The sequence below is a fragment of the Camellia sinensis genome, chromosome 10 (genome assembly GCF_055761805.1).
Source record: "Camellia sinensis isolate YWXY chromosome 10, ASM5576180v1, whole genome shotgun sequence".
Lineage (NCBI taxonomy): Eukaryota > Viridiplantae > Streptophyta > Magnoliopsida > Ericales > Theaceae > Camellia > Camellia sinensis.
In genome coordinates, this window is record NC_138970.1 from 21,393,887 (window position 1) to 21,403,115 (window position 9,229).

The window sequence follows — 9,229 nt, forward strand, 5'->3', positions numbered from 1 at the left end:
GACTATACAAGTACTACCAATTTGTCATTTTTATCGGTATTAACCGGAAAGCTCGACTCCTATCCGCGCGGGTTTTCAGTCTTTCACCCCGGACTCTCAAGCCAACTTATTCAATATCATCTACACCACCTATCAAGAGTTACCAACATATTTACCCCAAAACCATTCCATGAAAACTTATTTTTCAACATTTTTTTCTCAATGCAAATTTTCAAATCAACTTTCAAAGTTTAATGTAATAAAATGAATTGATATGCCAATAACACAAGATGAATATAAATACTTTTATTTCAATTTATCATCCAAGGAATAACACAATTCCCTCTTCTCAAGTATCCTCAACAATTAGTCATTTCAACACTATTTCAACGTTTTGAACAATAATTTTCAAAATGAACAATAATTCTCATATTCCCTAAAATTCATTATTTATATAAATATAAATAAGAAATTTTCTAAACATTCATTTATTTTGACACACAAAATAAATATGACAATATCATTTATGGATTTTCAGTCTCTTAAAAAAAAATCTCCAAATTCTAGGTTTTCTCACCAAAACTATACAACTCAAATCTTTTGAAAGAAAACTTTCCAAAATCATCTTTTCATCAATCAACGAAGATCAAAACCTATAATATCATTTTAAAAGAACAAGAGATAAACCCACTTTCAAAATCGCTCAACTTCTTAAATTAACAATCAATTTTCAAAGCTATCGAAAGATGATTTCAAAAATCATATAGATCTTGCAAAAACATATATTTAACTCTAAGAAAATCCCTACCTCAAGTTTTGAAGAAGAAATGAAATGAAACCCCCAAATTCAACAGTGCCGAAACTCGATCTTCACCGCACACAACGAAGCCCTCGAGAAGTTAACCAACTGATGAAGAACTTATGGCAGAACTCTAATGGATCTTGAGAAATCAAGGTTTTGATCCAACTTGGCATAGGGAAATGTAGAGAGAAAGGAGAGGAAAGGGTTTTTAGAGAGAGAGATATACAAAAGTGATATGAAATATCAGATTCACGAACTGATATAACATGGTCTGCTCGAGCGTGGAAAGCTCCGCTTGAGCGTCAAATACACTTTTCCAATACTTTTGCAGACAGGTCAAACTTCTGAAACCAAACATTCTCCGTTCGAGGGAATAAACGACCGCTCAAGCAGACAAACAACTTCTAATGCATTTTGCATTTTTTGATTACCGAAGGCCTCTTAACAGATTAACATACAGTTAGGGGCTACGGAAGCAAATATACAAAATATACGAGGTCCAAGGAGCTGTGATGACATACATGAGACGAATAATCAAAAACTTTTATAAACATACGAGTGATAAGGACTAAAAGATACAGTATTTACATATCACTCCCAGAAGTGTAATATCAGAAATTCATCCAGACTTAACCAAACAAACAGAATCCAAAATGATTACAAAAATAGCCATGGAAACTTGACTCCAACAGAAACTTCCTCGGGAGGCACAAGGGTTGGCTGACAAAATTGGAACATAGGCCGTCAACTCTAGGCCTGGTCACGTGCTTGCTCACCTACATATATAATATAAATAGTGAGCGGAAGCCTAGTGAATAATAACAGAGTAAAGGGTTTTAATGAATGAAGTCCATACAAATTCAGAAATCGTAAGCCAAATTCATAATAATTTCATATTCACATTCTTGCCCAAATCATATACAGAATTCATAATTCATGCTTAGTCATACGTGGTACATCCCTTAGCGCAACAGAGCAGATGCAGAGCAAATACAAAACATATCACTGCTGGAAAATTGACTTTTAGCGGCGTTTTAAAAATGCCGCTATAGGTACTGAAAACGTCGCTAATTAATTTTGTGACGTTTAGTACCAAACGCCGACGACGCGGCCGTCGCTATAGCTTTATGGCGTTTGAAAAACGTCGTTATATTAAAAATGCCGCCAAATGTCCTACCCTAATTTACTGTGACGTCACTATGACATTTAGCGACGTTTTGGAAAAGCCATTAAAGACATTTATACATTTTAAAAATCTAACCGTTGGGGTAAGGATATAGTGACGTTCAAAAAACGCCGCCATAGCCTTTATTTTTATTTTTTTTATTTTTAAAGTTGTGCTAATTTTATATGGTTGAAAAAATACCTGTCATAAGCAATTATAAGAACTAATAATTGATGTTTATTAAAATAATAAATAAACTAAGTTTGAAAACAAAATTAAAAATAAAAAACAATGCAATAAGATGTGATACTTGTACAATTGCAGAATATATCTAGACACAAAATATATTAGAAATCCGTGAGGATTTATTTACAAAGTCAGGCTTGAGAACTCATGCAGAAAGCAGAGAAGACATCCATACTCCTAATGACACAATACCGATAGTAGCAAAAGCTTGGCCCAGTTCATAAACAAAATTTTCTTTCTGAACGAGGCAAACTTTGCCAATTTGTCCTCCTACAAAAAGTAACAGCCAAGACCAAATTAGAAAGGTTAATATTAGTACAATAGATTGACACATTAGATTAGAATGGAAAACATTAGATTAAATTAACTTAATGCATACAAGTGCATACCCCAAATCAACAATGATGATGCTGACATTATCTTGTGAACGTCGGTCCTGTAATATAGATAAATTTGCAGGTATGATCAAGCATTGTGCAAGAAAAATAAACATCCATGCATCCATTACCAGAGCTGCTCTTCCAAGCGCCTCACAAGCTAACAAAAATCAGAACAAAAGAAGTTAAAACTTTGTAAACCATAACACTGGTATACCAGAATTGAGGCAAATTTTTTACCTGAACATCTCCATGTTGCCGAAGCTGATTCCTAACAAAATTAACCGCTTCTGAGCTGAAACAATAGCAAAGTTGATGAGATAATACTCATCTTGTGGTTAATTGAGAAAAATATTAAATAAATAACTATCATGCTAATTTAAGATAATTTACAGAGTGTAAGTACAAGGTTCAAACAGGAAACCACAAACAGCACTGTCAGTATAAAGCACAGTTTTTACGTCGTCATAGATATCTTCATCAACAGTTCCAAGAGCTACCAAGCCCAGACCCAAGCATGCACCATGATGAATAACCTGCACCAATCAAAGTTTCCAACACTATTATAACAGAAATTCATGGTGCACAAAAGTAACCGAACAATAGATTATAGAGAGCAAGCACCTCTACATTGGTACTGCATAGGTTGTCACGAAGAAATTGTTTGATACCCTCCCCATGGTTTGCATGAATCAAGCCTAGACTACTCAATAAAGCTATATATATATAGACTACTCCATGTTAATATATATAGAAATTGTCCAATCAAACATTGAACTTAATTTTAAAATTACAATATATATATAGACTACTCCATGTTGATAGTAAAATTGGACATCAGGACTCTCCTACAAAGTAAGAAACCAAAACAATCAGGATAAATACTTGACAGAAGCTAAGGGAGCATTTCATATATCATTAACAAATGCTAACTTCACAATTTAAAGTAGCTTACCGATTCCAATTTGTATGATAGTAAACTTGAAGAATGGGTATGGGGGACGGACGATGGACGCAACAAATAGACCTATTAATGACCCTGATATGGTAGCTAGAACAACGTTAAAAGGAATGAACCACCTGCAAAAGGTGAAAAAATGCTTGCTTAAACAACAAATCTCTGAGCTATTGCTATTCAGAAAACAAGAAAAACACCTAAATCTTACCACTCAATCATTTTCTCTAAAGTGATGGCTTGTCTGAGTTAAGAGAATATCAAACATGGAAGTAAAAGTGAAAAAACCAACTACACCACATAGTTTGAACAATCAGTTAGTTTGCATATATTGGCATATCACTAGATAACACTAAATAAGAAGACAGGTAGAAAGATTTTATTTTCTAGAAGAAAAAAAAAACACTTGGTAATAATAAAATCTCATTGCCCATTGATTCTAGCATCTTTAGCAAAACTGAAAACTACATTGGAGGAAATTCACAATGTTTTACACAATTCTACAAGTTGAGGGCAACTAACTAAATCTTGTTGGTTTCTCAATCAGCCTAGATTCTAGCTGACAAATAGTACAAAGGGTAATCACCAAGACTCCTACTCATATTGCACTAAGATCTCTTCATTTCCACCTACCAATAAAAAAAATATTTAAAAAGAAAAAGAAAAGAGATCTCTCCAATTACACACACGAATATAATCTACAAGTTATACAGCAATACAAAAACTAGATCATCGGCTAGATAATTCAATACTCTTTACAAAAACAAGATAATAATAAGCTTGCTTACCCCATTTAAAAGCTTCCTTCCATTGGCTGGTAATAGCTTAAAATAAGCAAGAAGAAATCCCAAGAAGCAAACTGTAAAAACCTTTGCTATGGGTGAAACTGCTATCTTTATAGTCCCAATCAATGACTCTCCTCCTCCATTTTGACTGTCAATTAGAACTTCTGATAAAAACCTTTCCATATTTTCCAATGTAAACTTCCAGACTTCAAATCATCAAACAATAATGTTCCGAACTGCTGAAAATTGTTCTCCCCTATTTCAAGGTTGGAATTCTCAAGGAAATCGAGTGTGAGCTAATTAACGGTTCAAATGCAACAAAATGGTTTTTAAATTGTTAAAAAAATCCCCAGAAGATTGCAGCTTTATTGTATACAGAACAGATTTCCAATCCAAAAAATTCTTGGAAATCAGAATTCAGCCAGAGTTTCTCCACGCCGAGATCTTGATGAAACCTTCAACTCCTTTATTTATTTGTATTGCCTGATCTTCTTGCTCTGCAAAATTCACCCCAAAAGTTAATTAAAGAATGATCAAAAATGAAAATATTAATTGGACAAGTTTGTGTTTACATTCCAAAATAAAGCTACACGGTCAAAAAAAAAAAAAAAAAGAAAAAAAGAAAAAAAGAAGACATTAACAAGTAAGAAAAAAAAGAGAAAGAAAATCGTTTGCCTATAATAAAACCCAAAAACAGCTCAACAGCTCATGGAATGGTTGTAAACATCTATGAACCAAAAACTAAAGTTAATGAATAAGAGCAAGAGCCAACCATTTAATAATCATTTGTTAATACATACCCCATAGAGGCAGATCGTCTGAACAATATTCGGCATGCCGAAAACCAAGAAGAAGAAGATCAGAATAGGGCAACATAAGTGAAGAATAGAGCTCTAACAAATATATAAGATATTATTGATAGTCATCTCAATACAATTGCATATAGATAGTATTACACCAAAAGCCCAAATTGTATATAAAATAGCCCACATATATATATACATATGTATATATATATATATAGAGAGAGAGTGAGAGAGCAAACCATTTGCGATTGAGGAACAAAGGGGAGCATTTACATCGATCTCAGCAACAATGCTAGCATCTTCGTGTCCAAATGAATCTGCAAAACCCAGAAGAAAAAAACATGAGGAGACAGAAATAGAATGAGAAATCAAGGGGAAAAAAGACGAAAATGCATGGAAGAGGGAAGAGCTTACATAAGAGAGACAAGTCTAAACGAGCAAAAATCAAGCAGCAGGAGAGAAGAGAGAGAAGTTTGGGACTGGTTCTCTTGTTAATAGTAGAGTTCCCATAGACTAAAGCAAGGGTAGTCTGTGATTCATCCTCATCTTCATCAACAACATCTATTCCCTGGTTAAAGGGATGATGATATCTCTGATAGTGCACCATCTTCTTCTACAACAGTGCAGAAACAGAGAGAGAGAGAGAGAGAGAGAGAGAGAGAGAGAGAGAGAGAGAGAGAAAGAGAATAGAACAAATGGGGTTTTGGTTCTTTGATGGAAGGGTTTCTGGTGTTGCTCTGGTTATTGGAATGGGCATATATATATCTTGAGCTGAGATTTTGTACAAATGGGTCAACCCGACCTGATCCGATCCACCCAAATTACAATATCCTCCAAATGAAATTATGGAATATTGCAGAGACTATGGAAGCAAAAAATATAGAAAACAATTAATTTTGTTCAATGTACAAAGGTGGTGATTGGTTGTATATATGATGTTGTTATCAGTAAATCATCAGAAGCTTCTAAAATGTCATAATACAATTAATTTTCTCATTTATCAATAAATATACCCATCAGTTTAGAGAAACAAAAAGTGACTGCTTGTTTGATACAAACCTAGAACTAGTCAAGAGTATAGGCTTCGAAATGAAGAGTTTCAGAGAGAGATAGAAATCTGCAATCTGCATTTGATCAACCAGTTCTGATGGTCCACAATGAAAATATATAGGTGGGAAAGATCCATTTAAATATGCTTACAGTAATGAAGCCCAAGCGCAAGGCCATGTAGTCAGCTCGATTAATGGAACTCCAAAACTGGCGGCTGAAACAAAGTTGTACACTGAAATAGCTTGAGTTTGAATTCTGAACTCACTTGGCAAAATGATAACTATAAAAAGCAACCATGAGTACCAAAAACCAAGAGATAAAAGCAATATAATTAAAGAGTTCATTAGTACAAAACTAAATGGTTGTGAAACAATTTAAATTGGATGTAAAAGCACATAATCTAACTAAGAAAATGTGATGACAATGTACACATACACAAGTGTGCAAGGTCAAGACTCCGTGTCACTGGTTGTCATCTGATTCAAGAAATGTTTATACTCTAGAAAATAAAAGAAACAGAGTGAATTATTCTGAACTAAATAATAGAATCCTACAATTGAAGCCTTGAACGGATATTTGGGTATCGTCTTGAATTTATTGTACCATTCACTTAATATATAGCATTTTATTGTAAAAATAGTATGCCTCATCGAACCATGAAGAGTCAGAACCGATCTAGGTTGACTAACATTCTAAAGAAGGTATACTTTGTTGATCAAGCCAGAAAGGGAATCATCCTTCATGTCTGTTTGGTTATAATTTTGCCTGCTTTTTTCTGTTTTCACCATACAAATTTTCTTAAACCATAACTTGTGTAATTACTCCTCCACAATACCAAGTTGTAAAACAGAAATATTGCCATCTCCTGGAAGTTTCTCAAGGACTTCGACTGGGAAATGGGAATGAGTTGCCTAGTAAAGTCTAATTTCTTAATTTAAAGATGGTTGCTTAACTGAGTAAAGTGATGGCTCTCATAAAGAACTACTCCAGGTTGAACTTATCAGATAGAAGACATTATTAGTAAATATTTACTCCACATGGATATTAAATTCTATAATTCCAAGAAAACGGGAAAGTACATACACCTTAGAAAATGTGGAGAATTTACATACTTTCCCCTAGGGTTCTATTCAAGAAGATAAAATTCTTTATTTAAATTTCAAAAGCCTATGGAGCCATTCAAGTTCAAGGGAACCACAAACCATATCCTAATTATGTTTTGATGATTTTATCCGCATGGTACACAAATCTTTCTTATCTAATCATCTAAACCATTTGTGACCATCAGTACCTAACAAAATGCATTTACTTTTCCTTCTCAAGAAATATGATCATATTGACAACAAGAAGCCCTTTTTATCCTTTCATATTGAATGCCCTAGGTCGTCTTTCAGCAGCTACAACTTCTCTTAGGCTTCATATTCATTTTACCACCCCAAAGCAACTGGAAGCATGTTCAAGTAAGACCCTCAGCTAATCATTACTTGAGCTGCATTTTCACATATTTAGGATGTTTAGTAGTATACCAGCAAATTCATTTCCCAATTGAATAGATAAATAACAACAACAAAAAAATGACACATTTTAACATCGCAAAGACACAATAATTTTAAAAGGTGCATTACCAGCCAAACAAGAACTCTATGCTAGCTCCATGGATGGGATGTGTGGTGAAAAATGAAAGTTGATAGTCGCCTCATTTTTGTGTGGTTTGAGGCAGATTGCGGGGAACCTAGATTAAAATTTCAATATGGCATGATAGAAATTTTCTAATGAAGAACATCTAAACTAAACTCTTAAAAGATAAAGGGTACTTCAAAAAGGAGAAGAACAAAATCACCCCTATAAAACTTTTCGCACCTCGTAGTTCCTCCGGAGCCATCGACTTCGCTTGATTTTCCCATGTTCTCTAGCGATAAATCTGCATGTACAAGAAGAAAAATCTTAGGGCTCTCTTGAGAAAAAAAAGTTCCAAAGATACAAAAAGATGATACATTTTGAAGAAGAAACACTGACTTTGATCATGGCAAGGGCAATGGCAAAAAAGCTATATGATACATGGGTAACACCAAGAACAAACAAGAAACGGTGAAGCTGCTCAAGACTTTCATATGAAGCGAATGATTCACAGCCCTGGACAGATAACAGATATTGAAGCTACTAAGCCATATATGATAAATAATTAACCCAACAAATTCAAATGATCTGTATTTTCTTTGGAAGTGATTAAAAGCGTTCACAACAATTAAGAAGTGATTAAAAGCTTTCACATCAATTAAGAAGTGATTAAAAGTGTTCACAATAATTAAGGAGTGATGAAAAGGTAAATAAATTTATGATGGTAAAGACAGTCCGAGTACTTGCATGAAATGAAGAAGCACTTCTACTATTGTACTCCAGAACATATCATTCTTTGAAAAGCTACATTCTGGCAGGAAACAGTTGATTATGATATTCCCTATCACTTAAACATCTAAAATTCTAAAAGCTTTTACCAATATCACAAAGGCCTTTTGCCTTTTGAAATGTTGTTCTCAATAGCCATTGCCTCTTGTCACCAAATTCCTTCATCACGATTCACAACACTTATGGCTGCCTCTATCTCTCATACCTCTCCAAAGCAGTTAGGACCAACTTTGTCTTTAATACTGTTAAGTCACCAATTGTCCCAAAAACTCAAGCTATTAGGAAATAGACCAAACAATGTATATCAAGCTATTCAACAAATGCTTTTGATTTCATAACACACGTCATAATACAAGATCATAACATGAAAATAAATTACTGAACATTTAAAAATTAGTACTTCAGTTGAGAACCAATTGACTCCAAATGTTGTCAATCAATTCAAATACCTTAAGATTATAGTCAATCTAAAAATAGCAGAGAGAAAGCACATACACTGGAAACATTTTATTCAACCTGTATTCTGTATCAGTTTTCCAAATTATATAGTACATCAAGCATTTCCATAAGTAACACCGGTATCTTGTTTATTTAGGGTTGCAAACAAGCCAAGTTGAGCTTTGGGGTGTTCAAGCTCGTCTCACTGAAACTTAGTCAA

The 9,229-nt window shown here is 33.9% G+C and overlaps 2 long non-coding RNA genes across 2 annotated transcripts; both read right to left on the reverse strand.

Annotated features, from left to right (window-relative positions):
* Window positions 1-2,184: 2,184 nt before the first annotated feature.
* On the reverse strand, window positions 2,185-3,115 carry LOC114261974 (uncharacterized). Its single transcript, XR_014343191.1, has 4 exons — window positions 3,031-3,115; window positions 2,810-2,864; window positions 2,582-2,729; window positions 2,185-2,462 (listed from the first exon to the last, which is right to left on the reverse strand). It is a non-coding gene; the product is annotated as an uncharacterized LOC114261974 (long non-coding RNA).
* A 235-nt stretch (window positions 3,116-3,350) lies between these two features.
* LOC114261976 (uncharacterized) lies at window positions 3,351-4,899 on the reverse strand. The gene is made up of 3 exons (XR_003629185.2): window positions 4,313-4,899; window positions 3,736-3,815; window positions 3,351-3,649 (listed from the first exon to the last, which is right to left on the reverse strand). It is a non-coding gene; the product is annotated as an uncharacterized LOC114261976 (long non-coding RNA).
* Between the last annotated feature and the right edge of the window lie 4,330 nt (window positions 4,900-9,229).